Below are 26,901 nucleotides of genomic sequence, written 5' to 3'. Positions count from 1 at the left end.
CCCTCTGTACTTTTTCTACTTGCTGTGACCCCACCACTCTCTCCCTCTGCTCCCAACGCCTCCATCAGAGCATTTCAGGACTGACACACCCAAAAGGTGCCCTGTTCTTGGTTGCTCAGTCTTCACCATCCTGGTCCTGTGTCCTCATTCTGTCCTAAGGCCCTTGGTTTATTTATTTGCATAAAAAATAATAGGGACAACAGAAGTCCTCCTGGACTCAAAACTATCCCCCAAGAGAAGCTCCAGTCTTCTCTACTCTGATTCAGATGGAAGCCCTGCCAGTTTCCAGGGCATCGTGGCCTGGGCCTGAACTCTGTCTCTGCTCTAAGGAGCCCTAGGTCCCACCCTGACCATGCCAACTGAGCAATGCCTGCTTGGGGCCTCACTGGACCCCAGGACTCTACCTTCCTGTCCTATGCTGATCTTCCTGTACCTAGGCTCCTGTGCTGTTCATTTTGAAACCTCACCTTAAGCCATACTGCTGCTGTCTTTGAATACAAACCCCTAGAGCTAGAGTGGGGAACAGGATTGGAGAGGAGTAAGGCCAGAAGGGCCATGTTCTAGAAATCCTTTCCTTGCAGAGAGGTTGGGGCAGGCAGAGAAGCTTGGGAGCTGGCTGTGCTCATGAAGTTGGATTTTATTCTGTAGCAGCAGGAGGCCATTGGGGATGTTAAAGGAGGGAAGTGACCTGATGTAAAACCACTTTTAAAGAGGTTGTTTCTGTGTGGTTGACATGGTTTATCTTCTGGCTTACTCTTGTGGGGATTGTGGTGACTGCAGGGTACACTCCTGTCTTGTCGAGCCCTTCTAAATTGTTTTTGACATTCAGAAGGAGGCCCTGGTATAAAATAGAGGCAGACCACTGGATTTAAAACAGCCTCGCGGCTCACTAGCTGTGTGACCTTGGGCAGCTTCGACTTTTCTATGCCTTTGATAAAATCGAGACAATTGGATCCATTACATAGAATGGTGATCTTTTTTTAAAAAATGTAGTTGTAGATGGACAGAATGCCTTTGTTTTATTTGTTTATTTTTATGTGGAACTGAGGATTGAACCCAGTGCCTCATGCATGCTAGCAAGCACTCTGCCACTGAGTTACAGCCCTAGCTCCATGATGGTGATTTTTATAGCTAATGAGATAATACTTCAAACAGCACCTGGGCAGTAGAAATTAACTCAAAAGATGTTAGTTTTTTGTGTTTTTGATGAAAAAACAGTTGGTATTTGTGCTTTGCTTTAAAAAATATATTTTTTAATATGCCACTGTGAGCTTTTAAAGGACCTTGACTTCTCTGCAGCTTTTGTTAACGCGCGCGCACACACACACACACACACACACACACACACAATACTCTATAGAAATTTGAAAATTAAAAGAAGGGGTACAAGTCATCTATCAAGGTTTGAAACTGTAATGTCTAATTTTTCTCTCTTCCCATGAACTAGAGGACCTCTCTGTACAAGAAAGCGCATGCTTGAATGTCTTTTACTTCTGCTTTGATTGTGTTTTATCTTTGTTCTTATATTCTAGTTTTTTCTGTGCTTTTCTTTTGTTGTTCTGGTGCTTGGTGGAGGTGAATGTCCCCTATACACATTTCCTCCTCGGCAGAGGACTGCCTGTGCCAATTACAGTGGAGGAAATGGAATGTAGTATTGGCCTGATGATGTTGAATTTTCTAGACCTGAGCTTTCAAATTGGTCGAGTCCCTTGTGGGGACAACTGCTGAGAATAACCTCCTTGCCTTTTGTACAAACATCTATAAATGTACCTCCACAGGTGGTTCCCACCCAGCCACAAACCATGGAAATCAAATGCAAGGCTATCAATTTCACTTTTTCATACCTCGAGAAAGGAGGATTTTTAGTCCTTCACCTGCTGTTTTGGATTCCTTGTCTTGGGAATTTAGTTCTTTGCTTACTCTGGGGGCAATCCCCAGGTGACCTTAAGAGATGAAGGTCATGGCAGAGAATGCTGATTTCCCCTGTTGTTCCTCCCTGCATTTCAGTTCCATGAGGACTTGGGCACCTGGGTACCCAATACACACCAGAGACACAGAATGTTGGTGCAGGATGCTTGCCCTCCCTCAGACTCCACTAGGAGCTGCTAAAGTCACATGGAAGAGCTCAGGAGGTAGTCAGTTTGGCCTCTCCCTGGCCACTGGTACCCTTTTTGATTTTTGTCAAGAGACATGTGTCTTTGAGTAATAATTTATTCAGATCTCATGAAATAATTTTAAATATGTCTAAAAGAAAAGAAAAATGAAATTGGTGAGTTTTGTTTATAAACTTTAAATTTGGGTGCCCTTCTTCTTCCATTCCAGGGCCCCTTAATTTTTCTAATATTATTATTTATTTTACTTATTTATATTTTATGTGGTGCTGAGGATCAAACCCAGTACCTCACAAGTACAAGGCAAGTGCTCTACTGCTGAGCTATAACTCGAGCCCCCGCCCCCTACATTTTTAAAACAAACAAAATTTGAATGAAAATTTAAGAAAATATCTTGAATCCTCAGACAAGAATCTCTCATGCCCACCTCTGAGCAATTTTTTTGTCACTGGGAAATATAATTTAATAGTCATACAAAAATAAACACATTTAAAATGACATTTTGTGACTATATTTAATACCTGAGCAACATAAGTTACCCAACTTGAACCTTTACAGATGAATCTTCGTTATAACAATTTTAATTTACTAGAAATATTATGTTTGATATTCACTGTTTTCACCTCTCAATGTTATTTTATATTCTGCATCATTCAGACTCCAATTTGCTTAAAAACCAATATAGTGAATCATACCATAGTGCAACCTATTATATCACTGTGTAAAGTGTGAGAAGTCATTCATAATCGCAGTCCAGTTGGGAAAAATCTTATCTTTTTCAGGTAATTTCACACTTAAGGTACAGTGGAAAATGCCTTGAGAAGGGAACTGGCATGGGTCACACTGATGATGAGGCCCTTGTGCCCTTGTTACTTTTTTCTTAATTAATTTATGTATTTTACAGTAGAATATATTTTGACATATAGTACAAAAATAGAGCACAGCTTCTCATTCTTCTGACTGTACATGGTTCAGGGTCACTCCAGTAGTGTAATCATCCATGAATATAGAGTAATAATGTCTGCCTCTTTCTGCCATCCTTTCCATCCCCCCAACCCCACTCCTCCACTCACTCCCCTTTACACAAACCAAAGTTCCTTTATTCTTCCCTACCTCACCCCACTATGGATCAGCATTGGCTTATCAGAGGAAACATTTGGCTTTTGGTTTTCTGGGATTGTTTATTTCACTTAGCATGATACTCTCTCACTCCATCCATTTACCTGAAAATGCCATAATTTCATGCTTATTTAAGGATGAGTAATATCCCATTGTGTATGTGTACCACATTTTCTTTATCCATTCATCTTTTGAAGGGCATCTAGGTTGGTTCCATAGTTTAGCTATTGTGAATTGAGCAGCTATAAACATTGATGTGGCTGTGTCACTGTAATATACTAATTTTAAATTCTGGGTAGGATATATGGTGGGATAGCTGGGTCAAATGGTGGATCCATTCCAACTTTTCTAAGGAATCTCCATACTGCTTTCTATAGATGTTGCACCACCTTGTAGTCCCATCAACAATGTATGATGTACCTTTTTCCCCACATCCTCGTCAACACTTATTATTGCTAGTAATCTTGATAATTGCCATTCTGACCGGAGTGAGATGAAATCTAAGAGTAGTTTTGATTTGCATTTCTCTAATTGCTAGAGATGTTGAACATTTTTTCATTTGCTTTCTTCTTCTGTAAAGTGTCTGTTCAGTTCCTTAGCCCATTTATTAATTAGGTTATTTGGGGTTTTTGGTGTTAAGTTCTTTGAGTTCTTTATATATTCTGGATATTAGTGCTCTGTTGGAGACACCTCCAACAGAGGTGTGGTAAAGATTTTTTCCCATTCTTAGGCTCTCTCATCACATTATTGATTGTTTCCTTTGCTGAGAATAAGCTCTTTAGTTTGAATCCATCCCATTTATTGATTCTTGATTTACTTCTTGTGCTTTAGAAGTCTTTTTCAGGAAGTCAGGTCCTAACCAACATGATGAAGATTTGGACCTACTTTTTCTTCTATTAAGCACAGGGTCTCTGTTCTAGTGTCTAAGTCTTTGATCCACTTTGACTTGATTTTTGTGCAGGGTGAGAGATAGAGGTTCAATTTCATTTTGCTACCTATGGATTTGCATTTTTTCCCAGCACCATTTGTTGAATAGGGTTATCTTTTCTCTAATATGTTTTTGGCATCTCTGTCTAGTATGAGATAAACATATTTATGTGGGTTTGTCTTACTGACTTCTATTTTGTACCATTGATTTACATGTGTATTTTGATACCAATACCATGCCATTTTTATTACTATTGCTGTGTAATATAGTTTAAGGCCTGGTATTGTGATGCCTCCTGTTTCATTCTTCTTGCTAAGGACTGCCTTGGCTATTCTGAGTTTCTTATTCTTCCAAATGAATTTCATGATCACTTTTTTCTAGTTCTATGAAAAATTTCATTGGGATTTTTAATAGGAATTGCATTAAATCTGTATAACAGTTTTGGTAGTATGGCCATTTTGACTATATTAATTCTGCCTATCCAAGAGCAAGGTAGATCTTTTCATCTTCTAAGGTCTTCTTCGATTTCTTTCTTTAATGTTCTGTAGTCTTCATTGCAGAGGTGTTTTACCTCAGTTTTTAGATTTATTCCCAAGTATTTTTTAGGCTGTTGTGAATGGGATGGTTATTCTAATTTCTCTTTCAATGGATTCATCGCTTATGTATAGAAATACATTTTATTTATAGATATTAATTTTATATCCTGCTACTTTGCTGAATTCATGTATTGGTTCTAGAAGTTTTCTGGTGGAATTTTTTGGCTCTTTTAAATATAGAGTCATGTCATCAGCAAATAGTGATAGTTTGAGTTCTTCTCTCCCTATTAATATTCCTTTAATTTCTTTCATCTGTCTGATTGCACTAGCTAGAGTTTCAGGAACTATATTGAATAGAAATGGTGAAAGAGGACATCCCTTCTTGTTCCACTTTTTAGAGGGAATGCTTTCCATTTTTCTCCATTTAGAATGATGTTGGCCTTGGGCTTAGCATAGATAGCTTTTACAATGTTGAGGTATGTGCCTACTATCCCTGGTTTTTCAAGTGTTTTGAACATGAAGAGGTACTATATTTTGTCAGATGCTTTCTCAGCATCTATTGAGATAATCATATGATTCTTGTCTTTAAGTCTTTTGGTGTGATGAATTACATTTATTGATTTTCATATGTTGAGTGAACCTTGCATCCCTGGGATGAAACCCACTTAATCATTGTGCACTATCTTTTTGCTATGGTTTTTTATGCGATTTGCCAGAACTTTATTGAGAATTTTTGCATCTAAGTTCATCAGGGCTATTGGGCTAAAGTTTTCTTTCTTTGATGTGTTTTTGTCTGGTTTTGGAATCAAGGTGTTACTAGCCTCATAGAATGAGTTTGGGAGGGTCCCTCCTTTTCTATTTCATGAATAATTTGAGGAGTATTGGTATTAATTCTTTTTTGAAGGTCTTGTAGTACTCCACTGAGAATCTGTCTGGTCCCAGGCTTTACTTGGTTGGTAAGTTTTTTTAAAAATATTTTTAGTTGTAGATGAACACAATAGTTTTATTTTGTGTATTTAGTTTTTATATGTGGTTCTGGGGATGGAACCCAGTACCTTGCGCATGCTACACAAGGACTCTACCACCGAGCCACAATCCCAGCCTGGTTGGTAAGCATTTGATGGTATCTTCTATTTCCTTGCTTGCAATTGATCTGTTTTAATTGTGTATGTCCTCCTGATTGAGTTTGGGCAGATCATATGCCCCTAGAAATTTGTCCATGTCTTTGGGATTTTCTGTTTTATTGGAGTATAAATTTTCAAGACACTTTTCAATCTTCTGTATTTCACTAATGTCTGTCATGATATTTCCTTTTTCATCATGAATTTTGAGTTTTCCCTCTCCTTTTCGTTAGGGTGGCTATGGGTTTATCAATTTCATTTATTTTTTTCAGATAACTAGTTTTTTGTTTTGTCATTTTTTTTCAATTGTTTCTTTTGTTTCAATTCCATTGATTTAAGTCCTGATTTTAATTATTTCCTGTTTTCTACTACTTTCGGTGATGATTTGTTCTTCTTTTTCTAGGGCTTTGAGATGTAATGTCAGGTCATTTATTTGTTGACTTTTTATCTTTTAATGAATGAGCTCAGTGTAATTAACTTTACTCTTAACACAGCCTTCACAGTGTCCCAGAGATTTTGATAGGTTGTATTGGAGTTGTTCTTTCCTGAAGTAATCTTTTACTACCTGTATTTTATATCTTTGTTGGAGTAATTAATTATTGCCTATAATTTCTGTCTTATATTATTTGTGCTTCTCAGATCATTTTGATTCTGTACATTCTGGACTCCTTCTCTGACATTTCATCTACTGTGCTGTCAAAAGATTCTATTATTGTAGCATCTTGGTTTGTTTGGAGCATTTTCTTGCCCTGTTTGTTTCATGTTGTTCATGTGTCTTTCTCTCTGGCAGTGTGGATCTGAGGTATTAAGGTTTGTACTCTATAATCTTGTAAAATCCTGCAGGTTACTAATACCTCATTTATGGTGTAAACAGGCCTGGGTGGACCTTGGTGATGGTCTTCCTGGTCCTGGATATTGTCTCTAGATGGAATCTAGCTGGGAGAGCCATGCATTGGTAGATGAAGAGGGCCACAGCTCAGTCAGTATCATCCTCTGTGCCTTGCCCAGGGTTGGTCTGCTCCGCTTCCCGCAATTTACCTGTTGAGCTGCCATGTGACAAGAGAGAAGGTTACACATAAAATGTTGATTGATTTGTTGTCACAAAAGTAAAGGAAGGCAGAGACAAAGAAGAGAAGGCATAACTGAACCAAGAGGAAAGGTGGTACCCTCTACTTATACTTTTTTCTTTCTTTCTGGGATCAACTTAGAATAGTTTTGTGTTCAGTTTTGTTTTTAAATTTTGCACCAAATTGTTTTAGTTCTTCTGGATTCTGAACCATAAATTTAGCCTTGGAAAAAACCTGATCTCATTTATTTTTTTTCCTATCTTAATCTTCTTTTCTAGTCCAGGTCAATGGGTAAGAAAATAATGAAGACTAAAATATATGTTATCAGCCATCTGAGCCATTAATGCTTGTAAGCACACTTTATTTCAAACAAAATGCAAAGTTACTCATATAAACCCCAAGCAGCATTAAATGACCATCAGCTCAGTGGTGAGGTGGCCTGGCCACGTATTGGATGACATTTTTACAAGTGTATTTCCTTCTCAATCATAGAGAAATGGGATTTGTTTTGATTCACAGAATAGGTAGGTTTGGACTAGTCAATAGATTCAAAACAATAAATTCTTTGTGTTTCACAATGACAACTCCATAGCAGACCAGGTGACACTGGTTAGAAGGCAGATGCCCTTGGTGCTGTAGAGCAGGAGAGATTTGAAAACACACCCAGGACAATTAAATCTGAGGCTCACAGAATAGCAGCATCTTTTTAAAGTTCCATTAATTTTCATCTGTGGTTCATGGATAAGAACCAGTGCTTCCAATAGAGAACAGTGACTGAGCAGCTAGGATTGAACTCTGGCCACCCAAGCAATCAACTGAGCTAAGTTTCCAAGCAAAGCCTTGGGCAGGGAGACTTAGAAGAGAGATCTGTTTAGTGATTGCGCCCCGACAATGTCATTGTGCCCCGACAATGCTCTGAGGAGAGAGTGATAGTCACACTCATTCTGAAGAAACTATTGCAAAAGATGCCCTCCACGTGTATGAAGATGTGAATTTGGTGTCAACACACCTTATATATAATCAGAGATATGATAAATTATGGTATAATGGTGTATTAAGAATTGTAATGCAAAAATAAATAAAGAGTGAAAAAAAAGATTCCCTCCTTTCCATGAACTGAAAAGGAATAAAGGGGCTGCATTTTCAAGCATCTGCAGATAATCTTAATGTTATTCAATACTTAGCATATGATGAATATAACATTTAAATACAGTTGATTTGTACACATGCATACAGACTCGTTCATTCATTCATCTATTTGTGGAGCTTCTGCTTTGTGCCAGGTTTTCCAGAAGGACACCAAGGGAGTAGAAGGAAGCCAAGGGTGCCCTCTTTCCCTCCAGAGGGAACTTGAACTCAGTAATCACAGGGTGTTGCCTACCAAGAAAGGATAAGCAAAGCAGCACTTTGGAAGCACAGAACAGGGCCCCTAGCATAGAAGGTCTTTGTTACAAAAGGATGTTTCCCATTGGAAAAAGAGAAGAAAGGTAGCTTTTTTCCTTGCATTTACATGCTGTCCATGACAAAAGACCATCTAACTCTTTCACTATAGCCACAGCCATCAGAGCCATTTCTGATAAAGGTAACACAGGTCTGTGTACCTAATGAAGTCCACCTCTTTGCTTCAGGGGTCCCATTGGGAAGACTGTGTCTGCACAAAGATGGACTCAGTGCATTTTTTTTTCATGAATAAGTAACAACCTATTAAGTATACAGTGAACGTAACTCTGTGCAAGCTAAAAATGTGGTGATTGATGGAATCCGATGTTTACTTGTCCCCTCTGTAACCTTAGATTAAAGTCACTGAAATCTTCAGCCTAGACTTCAGGAGAATGTCACGCACATACGAAGGGAATGGGCTGAGATGGAGGATGTGGCTTCACAGGAGGTGGCATGCATGGTCCCATCCCCAAAGGGATTATGTACAGAGACATCAGGAAACTGAGCAAGCCATTGAGGGAGGATAGGAGTGTACTCAGAAGCAGCAGAAAGGAATACTCAGAGTGCATGTTCTGCAGGATGGGGAAGGAGGCCTGGGCAGGGGGGAGAGGGAAGAAGAATTAAACAAGAACCAATTGCTAGTTGCTCCAGAGGAATGCGAGGGTGATTAAAGGGGCCTTGGGGGTGTGCCATTATTGCTCAGTGTTCAGACCTCAGCACAGGAATGATCATTAATAAACACCTTAAATGTACCTGTTGTCCTTCTGTTGCTTTGCCATTCATAAAATGCTCACTTGTGTATTAATTCTGCAGTTGCTTCACATAGACTTGAGAAGACACTGAGGTCACAGTGGCTCAGTAACCTTCCCCAAATCACATAGCAAGGTAAAAGGCAGAAGCAATCTCAAATTCAAATATTTGAGTTCCAGATCCAGTAAACTGTAATGTCCAGATCCTGCAGTACAAGGGGGTCCTGGCTCTGAATGTGCCTGATTATTTGCAAAATTCTTCATACATCATGTGACTCTCTGAGCCTTTGAATTTGAATTTTCTCACATTTCTACTTGTTGTCTCAAGATTTATACTGTTACATTTATAGCCTCAAGTATGCATGGGCATCAAATAGAATTTGGGCTTTAAAAAAAATCTGGATTAAAAGAAATTTTAAACTACAGCTTTGTGCACCAGATGGCATCATTATTCCTGGAATTTTGTAACCCACAAACTCCCCATAAATACCACCTCTTTTTTTCCTCAAGCCATAGGGAAGAGTTTTCAATGCTCTGCCAAGAGTTAAGAAATTTGAAGCCTGGCTGTGTTCTGCCAGGAATCTTTGTGTTCACTGAGAAGTACAACTGCTTAAAACTCTTAACTTCTCTCTCACTTTAGAAAGTCAGGCAGAAAATAATGGATTAATTTGACAGATAACACCAAGTAAGAAAAATATTAGAAAGAAGAAAAAGCCATTTTTCCTATACAGGCTCATTTCTTTCTCTTTACCACTTCCCTGGAGTATCTGCCAATTGTTAGCAGAAAGAGTAATGTTATCCTTTTTTTTTTTAATTTCACTCTTGAATATTATGAAGATAAATAGCTGAATGATGAAGAAATACCTTTCATAGTAGTAGTTTAAGAGGGGTTGAAAGAGCTTCAGTGCAGATAACATTTGATGACATGAGAAACTTGTATCATGAATGAAGGAGTTGGTATTTCTATGGGTGCAGTTTGAGAAAGATTACCTTTTTGCAGCTACACTAGAGAGCTATGTCCATCTATAAAATTGAGAGATCTGTTTGGGTATTGATAGATTTATTTGCAAGTCCAGAAATTCTACAGTTGAATACCTAACAAAGAAAAATAAAATCTCTCTTCCATTTTGCTTCAGGGCCAATGCAGGAGACCATTTATGACTTCTGGAGGATGGTGTGGCATGAAAACACAGCGAGCATAATCATGGTGACCAACCTCGTGGAAGTGGGAAGGGTAAGCTAATGTCCACTACACATGGCCCTTTTGTTCTTTGCTTAGTTGGTAATAGAAAGTAAGGCATGAGCCAAGCTCTTGAAGTATTATGTATACTCCAAAAAACAATAAGGACTCCACTGCCTCCTATTGCTTGCTGCACTTGCTTATAAATTATCAGTAAACAGCTCAAATTGCTTTCATTTGTTGTGATAGCAACAGACAGGAAAAGCACTCAAGATTTAAAAGCCATTATTATCTGGCTATATTGAGCACACAAAAATACCTCTAAGCATGCATGCTGGTTGTTGGTTGTCAAAACTCCATGGGTGTTGCATCAGACATGACTGCATTCCTTAACTCAGGAAAATTGGCTCTAAAAACAGCATGGAATCCAAATTTGCTCTTTAGATTAGAACTTCAGTATCTTCTCTTACATAGATTTGACTTTTCTATGCCTGAGTTTCCTATTCCATTCCTATGTAAAATGGAAATTGTAATCCACCCCAATGGTCTTGTTTTAATTTCTCTTTAGAAACACTTTCTGAGTGCTATTTTTGTTTAGCCAGGAAACTCTTAAGTGGCTGTAATCTCAGCAGTGATTTGCAACTGGATTATTTGCAAAGTGAAATTTTAAAATACAAATTATTACCTACCACCTTCTTAGAGAAGGCAGTATAACATGATTTACACTTTACAAATGCAGCCTACAAGTTAGCCTAGAGTTGATTTTTTTTTCAGTGCTGAGGATTGAACCCAGGGTCTCTTACATGCTAGGAAAGTGTTCTACTACTGAGTTGAAATACTAAGCAAAACACAGAGAGGTATTGCCTTTTAAGATTCTCAGAAGGCATCGGGAAGCAGAAACCAGGAAGAAGAGAGACATTGAAATTTTCCTATAACAAGATAATCAGTAAGTGGAAAATCAGACTAAATAGCCTGAACTCTACTAGAAACATTTAGAAGTTCTAGATAAAAATTCATTCACTTGACTAAACTCATCAGTAGATATATTGAAAATGTGTGGCTTAACATTCAAGAGAATAAAGAAAACTACCAGGTCCCAGAAGTACAGTGAGGACTAGTGATCAGAGGGAGAATGGACATTGCAGCTTCCCTTGGGAGACTGGTAGTGGGGCTGTGTTCACCCTGGTGAGAGGTGGGTAGCTACAGTGTGCCTGATTTTGGATCTTGAGTTTTAAAGCCCACCAAGGGTAGAAAATATCATCTTGGATCTGTTTAATGCTAATTTAACACTAAAACCCACAAAAGGTGGAAACTCAGATAAGGGCAGACTAGGCTAATAGGAAGGTAGGATGGGGAAGGAAGAGAACACCAGCCATCTCAGGAAATGACAGGGAAGTGAATCCTGAGTTTTCATTTAGGATCCTGATGAATAAGTGCTTCCTCTAACTCTTGGGTCAAAATAAAACAACTGTCACAAATCAGAAAATACTTAGAGCTGCAGACCATGAACTATCATGTACAGTCAGCCCTCACGTACAGTTCCAAAACCATGTATTCAACCCACTGTAGATTGAAAATACTTGGAGAAAATTGCATCTGTACTGAACAGGTGCAGATTTTTTTCTTGACTTTATTCCCTAAATAGTATAAGGGCTATTCATACAGCATTTACAACAGGTACACTTAAGATATTTACATTGTATGAGTTATTATAAGTCATCTAGAGATGAATTGAAGTATATGGGAGGAGGGTTGGGCCTAAGTTATATGCAAATACTGTGACTTTTTATATAAGGGACTTGAACATCTGTGGATTTTCGTATCTTCAGGGAGCCTTGAAACAAATATCCCACAGATACTGAGAGATGAGTGTATTAATCTTTAAACAGTACCTAAAAGTCCTTAAATGCTGTTATTAGAAAAGAAGAAATATCAAACATTTAATTCAAGAAGATAGAAAAACAGAATAAAAAGAGAAAAAAAGATAATGAATTTAAGAGCATAAACAAAGGGAAAAAAAGCAAAGAAGCAATAATCAGTATCAACAAAATACAACCGTGGTTTGTGAAAAAGCTAATGAAATATACAAACCTCTGCTAATAGATCAGAAATAAAAGGAAGACACCCACATATAGCGAATTCAAGAAGTAGACTAGTGCTTTCTATCAGGATAATATGAATAACAAATTTAATAAGTATTTTTCTAAAAAAATGTGATTTTCCAAGTTGTAACTAAACAATAATTATTTTAAAATTGCAGTACAATTTAAAAGTAACCAAGAGAAATGCACCATACCCAAATGTATTTATAGGTCCTAAATATTCAAGAAATAGTGCACTTGAATTTTATAAATCATATGATATGTGAAATTACATAAATTATGTAAATATATAAAATATAGGTACATGTTATAAATGTTATAAAAATTATTCTATGGAAATGGAAGAAGAAAGATTGCTCCACTGCTTTATTTTATGAGACTCAGACAACTTTGAAATCAATACCAGACAGGGACTACAGGATAAGGGAAAATTATAGGTGTCAAAAATTGATAGGAAGAGCTAAATGGACCAATATGTCAAAACAGAGAATCTAGATGTCAACTACAGGCCTAAGTAGAAAGATATATAATTAATAGGGAAAGCTAAGCTTTTCAATCAAGTGAGCTGAGACCTTTGGTTACCCATGTAGACCAAAAATAAGCCCCTCTTTCATAAAATGTCCCCAAATGAATAGCAAATAAAGACCAAAATATAGGAAATAAAGCTTTAAAACTTGTAGGGAAAAATTCAAAAGAAATTGTTTAAGGTCTTTGGTTTCTCTCTTTCTTTTCTTTTTTTTTCCAAGTATATTTCATAGAAACCAAAAGCACAATACATTAAGAAAAGAATTGGAAATTTTGACTCAATTATTAACAGGTAATATTTTCTGTACAAGAAAAGCTATATTAAGTAAAGAGACAAGAGGGGAGATACCATTATGTAAATCATAAAAACATACTAAGCAATATTTTAAGTTACAAAAGTATAAAACTGTTTCTTTTCTTTTGATTTTGTCTCTGCTAGGAGCCTGGTTGGGAGGGCAGGTGAGCTGGCTCACAGCCTGGTGCAGCAGGTGCTCGCTGTGTGACCAGCCTAGAAGAGGTCTCTCCTACCACTTCTAGGAAGTGGGGTATGATAGTACCTGAGAATCTGCCAGCTCAGGTTGCCATAACAAAGAACCACAGGCTGGAAGGCTTAAGCTACAGGAGTCTATTTCCTAGCATTTATGGAGACTGGAAGTCCAGATAAGGTCAGGCATGAGTGGGTGTCTGGGGAAGGCTACCTTCCTGGCTATGATTCATGTAGCTGCCTTCTCTCTGTGACTTTATATGTGGCCTGAGGGAAAGAGGAGCTCTTTGGGGCCTTTTCTTATAATGACACTGGTCCTATTGGATCAGGGTACCACCTTTATGACCTCATTTAATTTGAGTTTCTTCCGTAATGGCCCCTTCTCCATATAAAGCCCCACTGGGGATTAAGGTTTCAACATTGAATTTGGGGGTATTCAAATCTTCAGTTCCTAACAACCTGCTTCATGTGGTTCTTGTAAATATTAAATGAACTTGTACATGTCAGGTGGTTGTAAAAATTCCTGCACGTTATCAGGACTTAGTAAATTAGCTTAATCTTTACATTTCCACCAACAAACCTAAGACCTGCAGTAATTACCCCCCTCCCCAGCACAAAAATCTACCTTCTTTTGCTATGAAAGCAATAAATGGTTATTGGGATCAAAACATTTCAATGCCACCCAAAGGCAAGCTCCTTTGAAGGAAGAGACAGCCTTACTCAAAGACCTCTCCTTCCCGGCAGTGATCCTGACATTCAGCAAATGGCCACAAAGTGAATCCATGAGAATACTTACGACATTGTAATTACCATGTGCTAGTTTAGCTATTAATATAGCCAAGCAAAATATTTTCTCCATCTTCTCATGCTTATATTCTTTCTTCAAAAATGTGCATTCAATTCTGAATCCTATATTCATTTCATATCTGTTGGCTGCCCACATCTGATGGGAGAGGAGGTAGCTGGAGATGACTCTCCCAGTGTTTCTTGTACTTCACAGTAACTGAATTCCCCAAAAGTAATTCACCACCTCAAATTCTGAATATTTGCATCAGAGCTCACTTTCAAGAAAATCATAAGGTAAATTATTTTGAAAAGTAGATAATTATTAAAATTACAACTAGTACTGAATTTTAAAAATTAAAAGCACATAGGTGTTTTTTTTCTTAATTAAAATTCTGTTGGATTCTATATCCAGACTCAGTAACTTAAGAGGTTAAGTTATTTTCATAGGATAAATCCTTTTACTTTAAGGGAAGCAATAGTGTAGTGTTTGGTTGAATAGTCAAAAGAAGATTGCACTATAAAATGACTATAGTAAAAAGTAATAATAATAATACTGAAGCACACTGTCTTTGGACAGGACACATTTTACAAGAAGCCAGGTTTCATTTCAAATAAACTGGCTTTGAAAAAATCAAAACTAAAAAGACTATGCAGTGGAGGCACCATTCCTTCACTCAGGTACATGGACTGCCCCACCCAGGGCAGTCATGGTTGATTTTTATGGTGGTGGTAGCTACTCCTTCTGGCAAATCACCATGGAAACTCCAGCCAACAAGGTGTAGCTGAAAGAGGGAAGGTGGTAACTAGGTTTCTGGTTTACTTATGAATCTATGTCCATATCCTTTTATTACTCAATAATTATAGGTCTGGTAAGCTTATTGAAAAAAGAAAGAAAAAAAAATCTTCCAGATTCTTACCAGGTTGGTGAGGATGTAGGTAAGCTCTGAAGAGGCGTCACCTCAATGCCTTCAGCTCCTTGGATGGATTTGTCTTCAATTAGTAATGACATTAATGGTGTCTCTTCTTGAAATGTCTGGCATGATTTGGGGGTTTTGACAAGAGGTAATACTCCTTTCAGGAAAAGAGGCTCACCTTATTCCATGCTGTTTCCCATTGTTAATCCTGCACGTTTGTTTAGGAACATTGCCTCTATTTTCCATGCATAAAAACAACAACAAGTCATCCAAGAAATCAAAATGACATGGTTTTTAAGGGCAACTGCTACCTACTTAACATGTGTTCTGCACGTGGTGCATCCTTCATGAATTAAGCATGAGCCAGGCAGATGTGTGTTTGTTTACACAGACTTGCTGCTGATTCATTAAATCAGAGCTGGGGACCTGCTTCCCCCCACTCTTGCCCTGAAGCACTCTGCATTAGGTGGCTTTAATTGCTAGTGTTCAAGCCACTGGGAGGCCTTCCCTGTCACAGCACCTGGTACAAGACACAAAGATGCTCCACTCCCCTTCAGCTGGGTCCCCGGTACATCTGCCAGGACTTATCATTATCTAAAACATCCTTGTCACCACCGTGTATCCCCTTTCAGCCTCTGTGTTCTGGGAAAGGACCCTTGTCAGTTTTCCTGGCACCTGCCAACAGCTGCACACCTGGCATGTAAATGGCACTGGAATGTGTTGTGATTGTTTCCCTCTTTAATGAACCCACCTGAGGGGCATTTCGCTTTTTCTCCAGTAGCCTGGTTCCCAGGCATCCCCATTTACTCTGCTTTTATGAAGATTCAAAAACTCTGCCATCACATTGCCAGACGTCTCATAACCAAATCTGCAGGACTCTCAGAGGAGATTTTTGCACTGGTAATTTAAGCTAATGGTTTCTAAACATCTTTAGTCAGTTGTATGAAGATCTCATTAAAATGTAACTGTTTATTAAAAATGCAAATGAGATCTCACAGTCATTTAGGAAAATTATTGTTGAGTCACCATGAATAGTTCTGATAAAAGATGATAAAATATTTTGTGGCTAAGAGAATCAGGGACCAGAAATGTTAACCTCTGTCACAGTTGAGGAGGGAGTGGATGCTTTAAAGAATACTATCTGCCCAAGGAAGCTAACCTAAAATTGCTTTAACAGTATTTCTCACTAAAAGAATAACAAAAGAAAAAAGCTAGACATAAACACTAGACATAAAAGTCATCTTTCTAATTCACATACAAGGAAGGTATACTAAGATTCCAGATGCCCCTATTACATGCAGCAAAGAACATCTGCTTTTCTGCAGTAGCCTCCAAATCTAGAACCAATGAGAAATGAAAGAGAGAGCAAGGTTGCCCTCTTATAAAATGTGGAAATATTACTTAACCATGATAATTACTTAGGTCATGCCTACCAGTACAAAAATGCATTAATACTTTTTTACTACAAAATATCTCCATTTATTCCAAGACATCACACTTATCTATGAGAGGGAAGGGCCTAATTGTTTCTGTAAACATTGTTGAAATTTTCCTTTCTTGAACTCCCACTAGTCCCTTTCATAGAAGTTTTTAAATGAGCTGGATATTTAAGATTGATACTTTGTAACTTGAGTAATTATAGTAAGACTTGATTCATTTATGTTCATGCAGCCCTCTTCTTTGTGTCTATCTACTGTACCCATTTCAACTACCATAAGAATGAAACTGGTTCCAGCCTTTCCTCCCTCCTGTGCTTCACACTTGAATTTTTCCCTGCTCAGTGGCCATCTCTAGTTGTGTTTCATGAATGGCACAAATAAAGCACTTCAGAAATGGAACTTGTAGTTCCTTCCTAGACTCCTACTCTCCACTACCTCTTATTATCATCTATGATGGAAAATGAATTTTATTTTGTACTCAACACAATACACTGTCAAGCCTTGTAAATACCATCTGAATGTGCATCTACCTCCTGCTTTCATGGCTCCTCCTTGGTAGCTCAATTTTACTCAGTTTTTTACATCAGCAGCAGCATACTTAATGGTTACCCAAGCTTCTTACTATCTACTGTCCATTCTATACATCATTAGTACACTCATTTTCATAAATATTGGCTTTTGACTTGCCATGCATCTTCTCATAATCCCTCAGTTATTCTTGTTGAATTCAGAATACAATCCATGTGTCAGAATCCGGTTAGTCTATGCCCTTCACAGTACTTTGCCAGTCTCACACACCCAAAGCTTATTACCTACCATTCTTTTACACATATTAGTGATGTCATGCAGACCAAGTGCTGTGGTTTAAATGCAAAATGTCCACCAAAAGTTCATGTGTTAAGGCTTAAACACCAGATTGGAAATGTTGGGAGGTAATGGAAACTTTAAGAGGTGGGGCATACTGTGTGCCCCACACTGTGTTTCTCCTGCCTTTAGTGCAGTCTGCTTGTGTACAGCAGAGCTAACCAAGAGAACCTACCACAATAATGGGAATGCTGTGTGTTGGTGCTGTCCTATCTAGAGCCCCCAGCCATAGGGGGCTAGTGGGCACTTGAAATGTGGCTACTGTGACTGCAAAATTCAATTCTTAGGTTCATATAGTGCATATTAATTTAGATTTCCATAGCCACATGTGACTAGTGGCTTTGTCTTGGTCTGTGCAGAGATCTGGCCTTCTTTCCTCTGCCTATTTAAATGTAACCCTTCTTTAATCCTAATTTTAAATACTGCTCTTTCTAAGGAAGAAACATTTCCTGATTCTTCCCATCCCCCAGAAAAGAACAGCAGGCGTTTTTTTTGTTTGTTTGTTTGTTTGTTTCAGTATTTTTTTGTTTTAGTCGTAGAGGGACACAATACCTTTATTTTATTTATTTATCTTTTATGTAGTGCTAAGGATCAAACCCAGTGCCTTGCACGTAAAAGGCAAGAGCTCCACCACTGAGCTACCACCCCAGCCCAAGAACAGCAGGTTTAAGGAAAAGGTGCCATGATTCATTGTGGCCATGTGCTGAGTAAGGAACAAATGTGGGCTTTCCATAAAGCTCAGGAGAGAGATGTGAGCTGAAGGCATAAAAATAAACTGTGAACCTGGAGATTCCCCTTTATGTTCAAGTTTCTGCTCTGTGCTAGGCTTTGCACAAGATGGGGCTGGATATCAAGATGAAATAACTGAGGCATAATTCTAAGAAACAGACCAAGAAAGATTATAGAGCCCAGTGAGAGCCAGAGCCACCTTGACAGAAGCACAGCATTCTTGGAAGACAAGAAAGGACTCTTGACATGTGCATTAATCCACATGGATTCCAGACTGCTACAGGAATCAAGGTGTTGGTCTGAGCACCAGCAATAGAAGACAAATAGGGAATCTGGATTTTTAAATTATTATTATGTTGTTGTATGTTTTATATCTTTATTTCATTAATTTATTTGTATGTGGTGCTGAGGATTGAACCCAGTGCCTCACACGTGGTAGGCAAGTGCTCTACCACTGAGCCAAAGCTGCAGCCCTAGAAGTCTGTATTTTTAAAAGAGAATGATTCAGTATGAAGATGTAAGCAATGTTACTGTCTCTGGGAAGGGCCATCCATTTCTGCTTCTGCTAAAAGTGAATTTTGTAGAAAACCTGGAAGAGAATGTTGCAGTAAGATTAGGTACCATTGAGACAAGTTCTGTCAGTGATTGATCTATATTTTAATTTATTCAGACCATAAAAGATGTTTTATCCCTTCTTTAAGAATTTATAGACCTTCTTTTGAAAACAATCTAATCTGACAACAGTAGACTCTGATTTTGAAAGAATACATTCTTTTCAGTAGTTCTCCATATTGTTTATATCAAGCCACTGATTTATCAACTGACACAATAAATTAACCTTACCTCCCAACCACATTTCCATTCTTTTACCTAAGAATCAGCAGTACCGTGTGGATTTCCTGCCACTCCTTTGTGGTAGGAAAGGAGTCCTAGGAGAGAACATGGCTCCTCTGGAGAACTCTTGCAATCATTTAATAAAGATATCTGTGTGCATCTTGTTGTGTTCTGTGGATCAGCAAGTGAGAGCTTTGCATCCAGGAGAAGATCTCTCTGTTTCCAGAAATAGTTCCTGTTCCCAAAAGGTTTAATCCTTAGAGAGTTTTCACTTCATGTCCATTGATCCAACTTGTTTATCATCTGTTTACTTTTTTTTTAAAGAAAATCAATACTCGATTTTATTGCTACATACAAGAAGTCCACTTTAAATATAAAGTTATGGATAACTTCAAAGTAAAAGAATAAAAAAATATATACGATGCAAACACTCATTACAGAAATTAGTGTGGTATATTAACATGAGACAAAGCTAACTCCAGAACAAGCCATATACCAAGGATAAACAATGACAAACACCATAAAGGTGAAAAACATAAGAATCCTAATGTATATTATCAAATAACAGAGTGTTAAAATATATGAAAAAATAATTGAAAAGACATAGACAAATAAATTGACTGTATAATACTCCTCCCTCTGTATATTTATTGATTTTTCTTATCTTCAATAAATATACAGAAGACTTAAACGACACTATGAATCAGCTTAACCTAATAGCCATTTATGAATCTCAACTCCAAACCAGAAAAACATATGTTTGTTTCAAATGTACATAGCACAGACACCATGAGAGACTCTTGTTGGGTTATAAAATAAGTCTCAAATAAATTATTGAAACTATAAGTAGAAGTTTCTCTGGAACCAATCAAATAGAACCAAAATTCAATAACAAAAAGAAATCTGGGAAGCCCTCAGATATGTAGAATTAAGCAACAAGCTTTCTTAAATAACTCATGAGTGAAGGAAGAAATCACAAAGAAAATTCAAATATATTTGTAAATGAATGAAAATTAAAACACAAAATGTCAAAATCTGGGGGATGCAATTGAACAGTTCTCAGGGGAAAATCTGCTTACTTTTGATAGGCAAACCATGTTATAAAGGAAATTCAGAAACACATACAATTGCAAAACAAATTGTCTAACTGGGAAATTTTCCTTTGACTACTAAATTGAGTGGTAGTTTTGAAAAATGTGAGACTAAAGGGAAATAGGTAATCCCAGAATAAATTAAGGAGAAAACCTTGAAAGCTTAGGTATTTTAAAACTAAGTACTACATTTTACAACTTAAAGTAATGAGGTTTCCTGTCTAAAACTTCATACTGTAATGTTTATGCCAACTTCTGTCAACTTTTTTTCTGATGGTATTCTTGCAAATAAATGTATCCATAAATATAGTTACATATTTACATTTTTGTTTGAAGCTAGCTCTTCCCCTCCCTCACATTTGTTTATGGGGAAACCAGAACAGATCTCTTTTGCAACTTTCACATTTCCAGGTACCAATAAAAGATTCTTTTTATTGTATGTAGGTGTGCATAAGACACACCTACATACACACAAATGCATGTGTGTGTGTGTGTGTTCGCGTGCGCGCGCGCGCACACACACACACACACACACACACACACACACACACTCCTGTCTTCACACAGTCTTACTTTAGCTTCAGAAATGCTCTTCACCTTGGGAACAGCAAATTGCTGTCTGCTCCAAGTACCAACTCCTATTTGTCTTTCTGAATTCTGTATGAGTGGTCACAGTGAATTAAATTTCCAGTGGGGAAGACAGGATTGGTCTCATATCTTTTCCTCATACCTCCTGAGCCTCTGCTGCTGTCCTTGTTAGAAACCCAAACCCCATAGGGTCTTTGTTCATCTCTCCTTCTGGGTCTTCTCCCTGGCATGCATACAGCTAGTTAACATGCTGGTGCAGTTGTGTACCTCAACAACAATGTTTCAGACCTAGGAAACCACATTCCTCCCATAAGATTATAATGGATCTGGAAAATTCCTATCCCAGAGTATTTTTGCTGTTTATTTTCTATATTCAGACGTGTTTAAAGACACAAGTAGTTATCATTTTGGCACAATTGTCTAAAGCAGTCACAGACTTGTAGCCTAGGAGCAATAGGCTCCATGATAGAGCCTAGGCATGTAGCAGCCTCTGCTATCCCAGTGTGTTCTGGTGCACTCCAGGATGTTCACGTAATGATGAAATCTTCTAATGCATTTCTCAGAATATATCCCCATAAGCAACATATGGCTCTGTTATGTGACCTGTCAACTGCTTTAGGTCAGAAAACAGAAGAGAGGAACTTTCAAGACATTTACAATCTGATTATGGACCAGTTTTTTCTGGGAAGGAGCAAGACACCTTTGCCCCCTGCCCCCAGTGCCTGTCCACAGGCTTCTGTGAGCAGGGGACAGGTGAGTTCCTTCATGAATTCCAAAAGGCTGGACACATCAAAAACACTCAGTGAGTACTTGAAAAGGAGTGGAAAAATAATTACAAGGGAACATGTTGAGCTGGTTTAATACAACTTATTTCATAGAAGGGAAATTTCCATTTGCTACTCCCTTTCCCTTGATTTCTTCTTTCTGGGATAAACAGACTTACACTTAATGTATATAACTGTACACATAATAGATTCATTATAATTGAATGAAGTTCACTACAGCTCTATTTGATAGGACACAAACATACCTACATTTAGCCTACTCTTTTGTATAATGTTATTGGTAATTCAGCCTAATCCATTATTCCCATAATTTCCCCTGTGTTTTCTGAAGATCAAATGCTGCAAATACTGGCTAAATGACACAAAGATATATAAAGACATTAAAATTACCTTAATAGAAACAGAACTATCAGCAGAATATATGATGAAAACATTTGCTGTTGAACAATTCACGATAGCTAAACTGTGGAGCCAACCAACCTAGACGCCCTTCAGTGGATGAATGGATAAAAAAAAATGTGGCATATATACACAATGGAATTTTACTGAGCATTAAAAGAGAATAAAATCAAAGAAAACTACAGACCAATATCTCTGATGAACCTAGATGCAAAAATCCTCAATAAAATTCTGGCGAATCGGATACAAAGGCACATCAAAAAAATTGTGCACCATGATCAAGTAGGATTCATCCCTGGGATGCAAGGATGGTTCAATATACGGAAATCAATAAATGTTATTCACCACATCAATAGACTTAAAGATAAGAACCATATGATCATCTCGATAGATGCAGAAAAAGCATTTGACAAAGTACAGCATCCCTTTATGTTCAAAACATTAGAAAAACTAGGGATAACAGGAACTTACCTCGACATTGTAAAAGCTATCTATGCTAAGCCTCAGGCTAGCATCATTCTGAATGGAGAAACATTGAAGGCATTCCCTCTAAAATCTGGAACAAGACAGGCATGCCCCCTATCACCACTTCTATTCAATATAGTTCTCGAAACACTGGCCAGAGCAATTAGACAGATGAAAGAAATTAAAGGCATAAAAATAGGAAAAGAAGAACTTAAATTATCACTATTTGCGGATGACATGATTCTATACCTAGAAGACCCAAAAGGGTCTACAAAAAAACTACTAGAACTAATAAATGAATTCAGCAAAGTGGCAGGATATAAAATCAACACACATAAATCAAAGGCATTTCTGTATATCAGCGACAAAACTTCTGAAACGGAAATGAGGAAAAACACTCCATTCACAATATCCTCAAAAAAAAAATAAAGTACTTGGGAATCAACCTAACAAAAGAGGTGAAAGACCTATACAATGAAAACTATAGAACCCTAAAGAGAGAAATAGAGGAGGATCTTGGAAGATGGAAAAATGTACCCTGTTCATGGATAGGCAGAACTAACATCATCAAAATGGCGATATTACCAAAAGCTCTCTATAGGTTTAATGCAATGCCAATCAAAATCCCAACGGCATATCTTGTAGAAACTGATAAAGCAATCATGAAATTCATATGGAAAAATAAAAGACCCAGAATAGCAAAAACAATTCTAAGCAGGAAGTGTGAATCAGGTGGTATAGCGATACCAGATTTCAAACTATATTACAGAGCAATAGTAATAAAAACAGCATGGTACTGGTACCAGAACAGGCGGGTGGACCAATGGTACAGAATAGAGGACACAGAGACTAATCCACAAAGCTACAACTATCTTATATTTGATAAAGGAGCTAAAAACATGCAATGGAGAAAGGATAGCATCTTCAACAAATGGTGTTGGGAAAACTGGAAATCCATATGCAACAAAATGAAACTGAATCCCTCCTCTCGCCATGCACAAAAGTCAACTCAAAGTGGATCAAGGAGCTAGATATCAAACCAGAGACTCTCCGTCTGATAGAAAAAAAGTTGGCTTCGATCTACATATTGTGGGGTCGGGCTCAAAATTCCTTAATAGGACACCCATAGCACAAGAGTTAATAACAAGAATCAACAAATGGGACTTAATTAAACTTAAAAATTTTTTCTCAGCAAGAGAAACAATAAGAGAGGTAAATAGGGAGCCTACATCCTGGGAACAAATCTTCACTCCTCACACTTCAGATAGAGCCCTAATATCCAGAGTATACAAAGAACTCAAAAAATTAGACAATAAGAAAACAAATAACCCAATCAACAAATGGGCCAAGGACATGAACAAACACTTCACAGAGGAGGACATACAATCAATCAACAAGTACATGAAAAAATGCTCACCATCTCTAGCAGTCAAGGAAATGCAAATCAAAACCACCCTAAGATACCACCTCACCCCAGTAAGATTGGCAGCCATGATGAAGTCAAACAACAATGAGTGCTGGCAAGGATGTGGGGAAAAGGGTACACTTGTACACTGCTGGTGGGACTGCAAACGGGTGCGGCCAATTTGGAAAGCAGTTTGGAGATTCCTGGGAAAGCTGGGAATGGAACCACCATTTGACCCAGCTATTGCCCTTCTCGGACTATTTCCTGAAGACCTTAAAAGAGCACACTACAGGGATACTGCCACATTGATGTTCATAGCAGCACAATTCACAATAGCTAGACTGTGGAACCAACCCAGATGCCCTTCAATAGATGAATGGATTAAAAAATATGGCATTTATACACCATGGAGTATTACGCAGCACTGAAAAATGACAAAATCACGGAATTTGCAGGGAAATGGATGGCACTAGAGCAGATTATGCTTAGTGAAGCTAGCCAATCCCTAAAAAACAAATACCAAATGTCTTCTTTGATATAATGAGAGCAACTAAGAACAGAACAGGGAGGAAGAGCAGGAAGAAAAGATTAACATTAAACAGAGACATGAGGTGGGAGGGAAAGGGAGAAAAAAAGGGAAATCACATGGAAATGGAGGGAGACCCTCATTGTTATACAAAATTACATATAAGAGGTTATGAGGGGAATGGGATAACAAACATGGAGGGAAATGAATTACAGTAGATGGGGTAGAGAGAGAAGATGGGAGGGAAGGGGAGGGGGGATAGTAGAGGATAGGAAAGGTAGCAGAATACAACAGTCACTAATATGGCAGTATGTAAAAATGTGATGTGTAACCGATGTGATTCTGCAATCTGTATTTGGGGTAAAAATGGGAGTTCATAACCCACTTGATTCTAATGTATGAAATATGATATGTCAAGAGCTTTGTAATATTGTGAACAACCAATAAAAAAAAGAGAATAAAATCATGGCATTTTCAGGTAAATGGATGGCTTTGGAGAAGATAATGCTAAGTGAAGTTAGCCAATCCCAAAAAAACAAATGGCGAATGTTTTCTCTGATGTAAGGAGGCTGACTCATAGTGGGGTAGGGAGGGGGAGCATGGGAGGAATAGATGAACTCTAGATAGGGAAGAGGGGTGGGAGGGAAAGGGAGGAGGCAGGGGATTAACAAGGATGGCGGAATGTGATGGACATCATTATCAAAGTACATGTATGAAGACACGAATTGGGTATCAACCTATTTTATATGAAAAATTGTGCTCTATATGTGTAATAAGGATTGTAAAAAAATTCCGCTGTCATGTATTTAAACAAATTAAATAAATAAATAAGAACATTTGCTGTTGAGAAGGTAAGTTTAAAAGCTCTGGTGGTGCTATACTAGCCTCATTAATATATATATATATATATATATATATATATATATATATATATATATATATATTTTTTTTTTTTTTTTTTTTTTTTTTTTTTTACACAAGATCACACCTAACCGAAGATACGCTCTGTCTGGCTTTTTTCTCAAGGTTGCATCTTCCCCTCTGATTCTGTAATAGCTCAATTCCATCTTTAACTTAAATTATTCTCATTTCATAACAATATATATTGCATCTAAACCAGAAGATAACATATATTTGTCTATTTTCTTCTTAGCCTGGTTGATATTCTTCTGCTCATCTCTCTTTGTTGACAGAGCAGTTTGTGAGATTTTGATGAATGTCCTTCAGGTTTGATAAATTTCCTCCATGTGAGTGTCCATTTGGGTTTCCCAGTAGTGAGTTAGTATCAGTGTTAACACACAGGTCCTAACTCCTCCTGGAATCCCTCAGGATTCCATATGGCTCTTTTAGGCCCATGGTTCCACAGGGACTAATGATTTTCCAGGGAGAATCAACCTACCTGGAAAACTAAGTGACCAATGTCCTTTGGACCCAGGACACTCTTGCATGACCCAGCGCATTCATTCATGCTCACTGTCATACTGAGTCTAGCCTTTCGTAGTTCCTGGTGTTGGTGAATGCTGTGCTTTGGTTCTACCCTGCCTCATCCCATGTGCATGGATGGGGCTTCTTCTCTGGGAAGCACTGTAGGGCGTAACAGGGAATTTCCTTATTCCCTCTCTTTTTGCTGACATAGGGAGGGGCCGGAGGTGAAGCAAACTGCAGTCCATCCAGAGAAGTGTCACAGGTAGGCTGTGGGGAAGGTGGAGGTGATGTGACTGAGAAACACTCTGCCTTCCAGAGGCCCACAGACTTCGATCAAGAGCTCCTTCTTCATCACCAAGCCACGCACAGCTGCACCAGATGCAGCAACTTTGTCATGAATTTATTCTGCTTACACTCATTTAATAGTAGCAGGTCCCCTTGAAGGACAGGGTTATAAGCAGACTGCTGGGCATTTGGCTCTTGACCTTCCTTTCTGCTCTGTATTTTCATTGCATTTTTGTATTTTCATTGTATTTTTGGATTAACAAGACGAGTTCTAGAAAGTTCAAGGAAATAGCAGCACCTGCTTATTGGATAATCTACACTGATAATTTGAAATATCATTCCTGATTTGCTAATCCAAATTTGTCAGACAATCACAATGTTGAGAAGACTAGTTCATTTTAATCTGTTTCTTATACTATTTAGCATGTTTTTCTTAGTCTTTTTCTAAAAAGAAAAATATTTTGTTTAGTTGTAAATGGACACAATACCTTTATTTTGTTTATTTATTTTTTATGTGGTGCTGAGGATCGAACTCAGTGCCTCACATGTGCAAGGCAAGCGCTCTACTGCTGAGCCCCAGCCACAGCTCCTTTCTTAGCCTGTCTTTTTAAATAAGCAGGTAAGAGCTTAGAGACTTCAAAGAATGTGAAGCTCTGGTTGACTCAGTTCTTCAGGTTCTGAACCTCACACTTTGATGTCAAATTTTTCCTTCTTAGGCAGGATTGGGGGGAAAAAAGAAGTGGAGGATTTTTTATGGCTCTTGGCAAGAGCACTCATGAATAACTGCATTAAAATAGCGATAAAAGACCCTCAATATTTTTTTCTTAAGCCATTGCTTAAACATGGAATTCTTTGAACAATAGACAGCTTTCTGATAAGCTGAAAATGGATCTCTGTTGCTAAAGGAAGGGTTTGTTTGTTTGTTTGCTCTTTTTTTTAAACCTCTTCTTGTACTCTGCTGCATTCACAGCCACATAGAAATCTTTCTGAAAACTCAGTTACTT

Source organism: Spermophilus citellus (assembly GCF_964194105.1).
Source record: "Spermophilus citellus genome assembly, chromosome: 12".
In the NCBI taxonomy this organism is placed as follows: Eukaryota; Metazoa; Chordata; class Mammalia; order Rodentia; family Sciuridae; genus Spermophilus; species Spermophilus citellus.
Note: the sequence above shows the minus strand (reverse complement) of the source record.